The 7,644-nt window shown below is 32.9% G+C and overlaps 1 long non-coding RNA gene across 2 annotated transcripts; it reads left to right on the top strand.

The window, feature by feature from the left end:
• Positions 1-5,813: 5,813 nt before the first annotated feature.
• On the top strand, positions 5,814-6,181 carry LOC114075096. Of its 2 annotated transcripts, XR_003575445.1 has the most exons (3): positions 5,814-5,871; positions 5,972-6,027; positions 6,109-6,181. It is a non-coding gene; the product is annotated as an uncharacterized LOC114075096 (long non-coding RNA). The 2 variants fall into 2 exon arrangements; XR_003575444.1 differs by lacking the exon at positions 5,814-5,871 and having other exon boundaries at positions 5,909-6,027.
• The last annotated feature ends 1,463 nt before the right edge of the window (positions 6,182-7,644 follow it).

The following is a 7,644-nucleotide window of genomic DNA, read 5'->3' as shown; positions in this document are numbered from 1 at the left end:
AAGGAGTTACTTCACAGTCTAACTCTAATCAATATTATAAAGGGAAGAAGAATTGGGAGTTGAAATGTGATTATTGCAAAAATCAAGGACATGTAGAGGCTAATTGTTTTCGACTTCATGGTTATCCACCAGATTGGAAATTCAAGAAGAAAGGAACAGGTAACAATGCCTATAATGCTAACAATGTCCAGACTGACAATTCTTCAATGCATTCAGGTGCAAGAGATCTACCTAGAGCACCTCCTTTAATTGATAAGCAACATGATCACATTTAAACATATGCTAGATGGAGATACTTCCACAGCTAATGTGATGGCCAATATGGTAGGTATGGCTCACATTAATGTCATTAAACTTACAGATTTGCCTTGGATAATTGATAGTGGTGCAACAAATCATATGGTTTCTACATTAGAAGTGCTACATAATGTGCAAACTGTTAGGCCTGATCAAAATAGAAAGGTTCATTTACCCAATGGAGGTGTGACTTTTGTGACTCATATGGGTAATTGCAATTTCACAGATACAGGAGAATTGCATGATGTTCTATATGTGCCTGAGTTTAAATATAATCTCTTGTCTGTAGCCAAAGTTACTAAGGAGCTCAATTGCTTTGTATCATTTTATCCTGGATTTTGTTTGTTCCAGGATCTTTCCAGTGGGAAACTGAAGGGGATTGGTAAAGAAAAGGATGGTCTCTATTTTTTGGTTCAAACAAGTTCATCAAAACATAAAGTTTCAGAAGCTGGCAATGTCAAGAGCTTTGCTGCTCATGCTGACAAACTGGATATCATGCTTTGGCATAGAAGATTAGCTCATGCATCAGTAGGATCTATAAAGGATTTGTTAGGCTATTCTATTGATAGTTGCAAATCAGTTTTAAGTACTTGTGAGATATGTTCACTAGCTAGACATACTCGACTTCCTTTCTACAGCAGTAGCACTAAATCTACAAAGATTTTTGATTTGCTGCATTTAGATGTATGGGGGCCTTATGACACTCCAACATTTGATGGAAATAAGTTTTTTTTCACTATTGTTGATGATTTTTCGAGAACAGTATGGGTTTTCTTATTGAAGTTCAAATCTGATGTGCTGATTATTCTTAAGCAATTTTTAAAGATGATTGCTACTCAGTTTAATGCAAATATTAAAGGAGTAAGGACTGATAATGGGGGAGAATTCATCAGCAATTCTATGCAGGATTTGTTCAAAGGCTTAGGAATTATTCATTACAGGACTTGTGTTCATACTCCTCAACAGAATGGTATTGTTGAGAGGAAACATAGACATCTTCTTGAGGTTGCTAGAGCTTTAAGATTCCAAGGTCACATTCCACTCAAATTCTGGGGACATTGTGTTCTTACTGCAGCATACATTATAAATCGATTGCCTTCATAAACTCTTGAAGGAAAATCACCTTATGAAGCATTTTTTGGGAAGAAGCCATGTATTACACACTTAAGAACTTTTGGTTGTTTGTGTTTTGCAAGCACATTGCCTAGAATTGATAAGTTTGCACCCAGAGCTGTGAGATCAGTATTTATGGGTTACTCAAGTGTTACAAAGGGATATGTTTGTTTTGATCTACAAAAGCAGAAGTTTTTTTTGAACAGAGATGTGATATTTCATGAGGATCAATTCCCTTTTCAATCTCATTCACCTGCACCTAAGTATTGTCCTGTATCTTCTTCATGTCCAATTGATGATTTAGAAACATCTCATGATTCATCACCCCCAGTGTATACAGAAACAGAATCAGTACATCCATCATCTTCACCTATTGTTTCTCCTGTTGTGCCTCTCAGAAGATCCACAAGGATTACTAAACAACCTTTATGGCTATCTGAATATGTTTCTAAGCCATCAACAATTAATGTTCTGTATCCTATAGCAGCCTCCATTTCATATACCAATCTGTCCCCAACTTATCAACAATACTTACATGCTTTTTCTGCTGTTATTGAACCAACTACATACCAGGAAGCTATATTAGATGTCAGATGGCTAGAAGCTATGCAATCTGAAATAAAAGCTCTTCAAGATAATCATACATGGGATTTGGTTCCTCTACCAAAAGGCAAAGTTCCTATAGGTTGTAAGTGGGTTTATAAAGTCAAGTTGAAGGCTAATGGTGATGTTGAGAGGTTTAAAGCAAGATTGGTGGCAAATGGTTACACACAAAGAGAGGGGCTTGATTTCCATGAGACTTTCTCACCAGTGGTTAAAATTGCTACTGTCAGAACTGTTTTATCTTTAGTTGCTCAACATAATTGGTTTGTTCATCAATTAGATGTCTATAATGCTTTCTTACAAGGTGATCTTCATGATGAGGTGTATATGCAATTACCAGAGGGTTTTGACAGTCAGGGGGAATCTGGTCTAGTATGCAGACTTGTCAAATTCCTCTATGGTCTCAAACAAGCAAGCAGGCAATGGAACTTGAAGTTGAGTGAAGCATTACTGGAATCTGGTTTTGTTCAAAGTAGCCTAGATCATTCCTTATTCATTAAAAGGAAAGGATCAGACATGGTAGTGATTCTTGTCTATGTAGATGATATGTTAGTGACAGGCAGCAATCTGGGACTTATAGAGCACACAAAAGCCATTCTACACAAGGCTTTTAAGATTAAGGATCTTGGAGAATTGAAATTCTTTTTGGGAATGGAATTTAGTAGATCAGCAAAAGGCATTTTGATGAATCAAAGGAAGTATGCCTTGGAAATCATTTCAGATTTGGGTTTAGGAAATGCTAAACCAACTTGGACACCTCTTGAAGCCAACGTTAGACTAACAATCCAAGAATTAGACCATCTAACTGGAGAATTAGATGATGAGCTATTTGAAGACAAGGAACAGTATCAAAGGTTGATAGGAAAGATGTTATATTTGACTATGACAAGGCCAGACATAGCTTATTTTGTTCAAACACTTAGTCAATTTTTACATCAACCCAAGAGATCACACTGGGAAGCAGCTGTGAGAGTAATGAAATATATCAAGAGGGAGCCAGGACTTGGAGTACTACTGAGCAGCAAAAGATCAAATAAATTGAATGTGTATTGTGATGCAGATTGGGCAGCATGCCCAAATACAAGGAGATCAGTGTCAGGTTTTCTAGTTAAACATGGTGAAACATTATTGTCATGGAAATCTAAGAAGCAAAATGTAGTTTCAAGGAGTTAGCTGAAGCTGAATACAGAAGTATGGCTAATGCAGTTTCAGAATTAGTATGGATTGATGCTTTGTTGAAGGAATTGGGAAGTGAAGTTGAGCAACCAGCTGTAGTATACAGCGACAGTAAGGCAGCTTTGCAAATAGCAGCCAATCCAGTGTTTCACGAGAGAACCAACCACATAGAGATCGATTGCCATTTTATCAGACAAAAAATACAAACAGGACTGATCAGAACAGAATATATATGTTCCAAGGAGCAGCTGACAGACATATTGACAAAAGGATTACCTAGAGCTCAACATGAATATTTGATAAGCAAGCTTGGTGTGTTGAATGTCTTTGCACCCACAAGCTTGAGGGGGAATAATGAGATAGGAATTACTTAATGGTGTGTATAAAGTTAGTTAGAGTTAGTTAGAAAGTTGTTAGAAGGTTGTTAGTGAGTTAGTATAAGAAAACAGAAAAAAGGAAATATCAGTCAGTTTTGTATTCTTCTTTTTTGAGTTTTGAATCAATGAAGAACGCTCCTTCTTTCTTTTCTCTCTAAACACATATGTGATCTACCATGGATGATGAGCTCATATAGTGAAGATTAGTTACATTTAACATATGAGACAATAGCATGTCAATATATTCCTTCATAAGATTCAAGCCATACGTGCTTACTTGCTTATAGAGCAGCAAGTCACAGTGGTACAGTAGCAGCAAGAGTTTGTAGAATGACCTACATGATCCATCACATTCTGTTTTAAAAATTTTAATAGAAACTAAGAAGGGGAAAAATTGAAGAGATACTATAACAATGTCTAAGCCAATGTAATAGTATACATATGAGCTAAGTGTTATATGAAGGAAATAAAGAATTAGCAAACAATCTAAACACTTCTATAATACATAAAGATTATTTTTTAAAATGACATCTAACAGTTGAAAAGTATATTCTCTGCGTACTCTCAATTAAAATTTTGATCCCTAAGAACAAAATTTGACAAAATATCGAGCATGTAGAGCAACCCCAAAGCACAATAAAAATATCTGCAAAAATTGCTAGAAACCAAATATAATCGACACCACCAAAAACAGAGAAGAGGTAAAAGGGCTAATAGACACCATCACAAACAAAAGAACCTAAAATACAAGAAAATAGATAACACTATCTTAACTGTTGACACCCAATGTCGAACCTCCCTGATAAGAATTAATTAACGAGTTTCTTAATTCTATACAATTTGAAACGGTTAGATTTTATAAAGCTTAATTATTTTTTTAAAAGTCATTCTAAATTTGATCTTATCGCTTATTCACAACTTTTGGATAATATATATGATTTACGCAACTATGTACGTAATTAGTATATTTTAGGATTATTCGAAATTCGTTACAAAAAGATTTTATTTTGTTTAAATATTTTACTAATTAGTTTAGTTATATAATAGCTTACATTTTTGAATTAGTTATTTTATAATTAAATCAATTATTTTATTTTGTTAAAATTGAGAAGCTTATTAATTAAGTTCGTCTTATTTATTTGCTTTTAGCAGGATTTGCAAAATGACTTAATTTGGCTAAGCTGTTAATTTCATAAGCCAAACTTTGGCCTATTTTTATGACCAACAAACCCAGTCCCTTTTGAGATAACCCACTTATTTCTTTTTGGTTTTCTAAATTTAGCAGTCTATTTCTATTGCCCAAATTCAATTTTCCTCAGCAGCCCCTTACTCCTTAGGACCAATTCCTCGATAAAGCTTATTTCTTGAAAGAACCCAGCATTCCATTTCCCCCCCTAAATATACCCCAGAAATCCCCTATAAATACTTTTCTTTTCCACTTCACTGTTAGAGAAAAAATATTAGGAAAGAAAGGCTAGAGAAGATAGAGGTTGAAAGAAAAGGTTGGATCAAGAATAGACATAGAGAGCATACAAATAGATACGAATATGGAGTGGTGATGCACAAGGGCACACTAGATATACAAGCCAAAATCAATTTGAATGGAGATGAGAACAAGGTTGAAAGCAGCAAATAAGTTGCTGGAAATTTAAATTGCAGGTTTCAAAAAGCTTAGAGAAGGGCTAATATACTGATGTATACACTGATATATAGTAGGAATATACGAACACAAGTCGAAAAAATTATACAGGTGCTGAAAATTTGATCTGGGGCAGCATACATTCCGTATATATCCCAATATACATGAAATGGATTGTATACAAGCCGTATACATCATATGTATACCAAATTTCAAGAGAGAAATGAGCCAAAATCCTCATCCAAAATTGCAGCAGCAGAATTTAGGCCTTAGGCCCAAATTTGATATTTCCTTCCCTTCTTATTTGTTTATGGGAAAATTATATGAAATGGCAAACATTCATAACTAATTATATATTAGGGATATAGTTTAATTTATTTACATTATATAATTATAGTTTATTTTATTTTGCTATAATTAATGGGGGCCCACAACCTATTATGTAACCAATTGTATAAAAATCTTATTTTCTAATTTTGTTTATAATTATACACAATCTAATTTTCTCTCTCCTTTTCATAATTAATTTTCTCTCTCCTTTCCAAATTCTAACGTCTTATCCTACATTCAATACTCCAATATCAGATTTGAATTTCAAATTTTTGTCCAAAATTTCAGTAATCCCTCCCGAATTTGAAGTCCCCTTCCTTAGTCGAAGTCAATTCCGTAAGTTTACCTTTTTTTTCAAACTTATCTAAAAATTGTATGTTTTCGGTTTTTTTTTCCATATATTTTGATGATATAATCGTTTTTTTGTTCTTGATAGATCTAAAATTCGTCAAACAATGAACGAATCGTCTACATCTTTGAGGATTACCAGAGGTAGTCCTTTGCATGTCAATGTAGTTGACATTTTACCATCATTTTCAATGGGGCTAACTCAAGAATTTGGGGTTAATGTAGGGTCTTTGGGAAAATCAAAACAACTTATACAAGAACAAACCATGGAAGAGCTGAGATCAAAGAAAAAAAACGACCCTATGGCAGTTCAACAAGTTATTAAAAATGCCAATGCTAGAGGCATTAAAATTGTACAAGGTACAAGAAAGAGGAAAGCTGTAATCATCGAATCAGAGGAAAATGATTCTGAAGTTGTCGGATCTGAAGAACTTCATAATCATGAGGTAGTGTCTTAAAACACAAACTTAGATACAATTTTTTTGTTAATTAGTTGTCAATATACAAAAGGGAAAATTTCATATATGGCAAACTTATTAGATTAAGTATTGTATATAGTATATTCAATGTGAGTAATTGTATATAGTATATTGCATGTTTATGTTATTTTTGGGTTTTGTATATATATACAAAATATGGATAAGTTTACTCTGGGGTTTCTTTGTGTTTTGTAGCTCTGCTCATTTCTTGAATTAGGTGAATGTCAAAATGGTTTTCACTTTTGATTATGTTACATGCTCTTTTTGTGTGTTTGTGACTTGTTTAGTGTTGTGGAATAAAGGGGCGTTGGTAAATTTTTTGTTTTTGTGTGTTGTGCCTTGTGTTTTCTGGAACTTCTCAAGCATGATATTTGTATATTCATTTGTTATGTTGCTCGATCTCTTCAAAAACTTTGATACTGATCAACATAACTTTGGTTTTGTATATATATACAAAATATGTATAAGTCTACTCTGGGGTTTCTTTGTGTTTTATAGCTCTGAATAAGTGTTAGTATATACTATATACAATTAATAAAAACATTGAATAAGTGTTAGTATATACTATTAAATTAAGTATTGTATATAGTATATTCAATGTGAGTAATTGTATATAGTATATTGCATGTTTATGTTATTTTTGGTTTTTGTATATATATACAAAATATGGATATGTTTACTCTGGGGTTTCTTTCTGTTTTGTAGCTCTGCTCATTTCTTGAATTAGGTGAATGTCAAAATGGCTTTGACTTTTGATTATGTTACATGCTCTTTTTGTGTGTTTTGTGACTTGTTTAGTGTTGTGGAATAAAGGGGCATTGGTAAATTTTTTGTTTTTGTGTGTTGTGCCTTGTGTTTTCTGGAACTTCTCAAGCATGATATTTGTATATTCATTTGTTATGTTGCTCGATCTCTTCAAAAACTTTGATACTGATCAACCTAACTTTGGTTTTTGTATATATATACAAAATATGTATAAGTCTACTCTGGGGTTTCTTTGTGTTTTATAGCTCTGAATAAGTGTTAGTATATACTATATACAATTAATACAAACATTGAATAAGTGTTAGTATATACTATATACAATTATGAACATGAATAACATATATCTCTTGTTATACAAATTCGTAAAATGCATTTTGTACATGTATATATTTATTCAATAAGATTGGATATGTATATTTATTGAAATCTAATTAGACTATCATAAATATATACTGTACCATAAGTTTTAAATTAAATATTTATCTGAACCTTCTATTTAGATGATGAATACGTGCTG

The sequence above is a fragment of the Solanum pennellii genome, chromosome 12 (assembly GCF_001406875.1).
Source record: "Solanum pennellii chromosome 12, SPENNV200".
Lineage (NCBI taxonomy): Eukaryota > Viridiplantae > Streptophyta > Magnoliopsida > Solanales > Solanaceae > Solanum > Solanum pennellii.
This window is presented reverse-complemented; position numbering and strand designations above follow the sequence as displayed.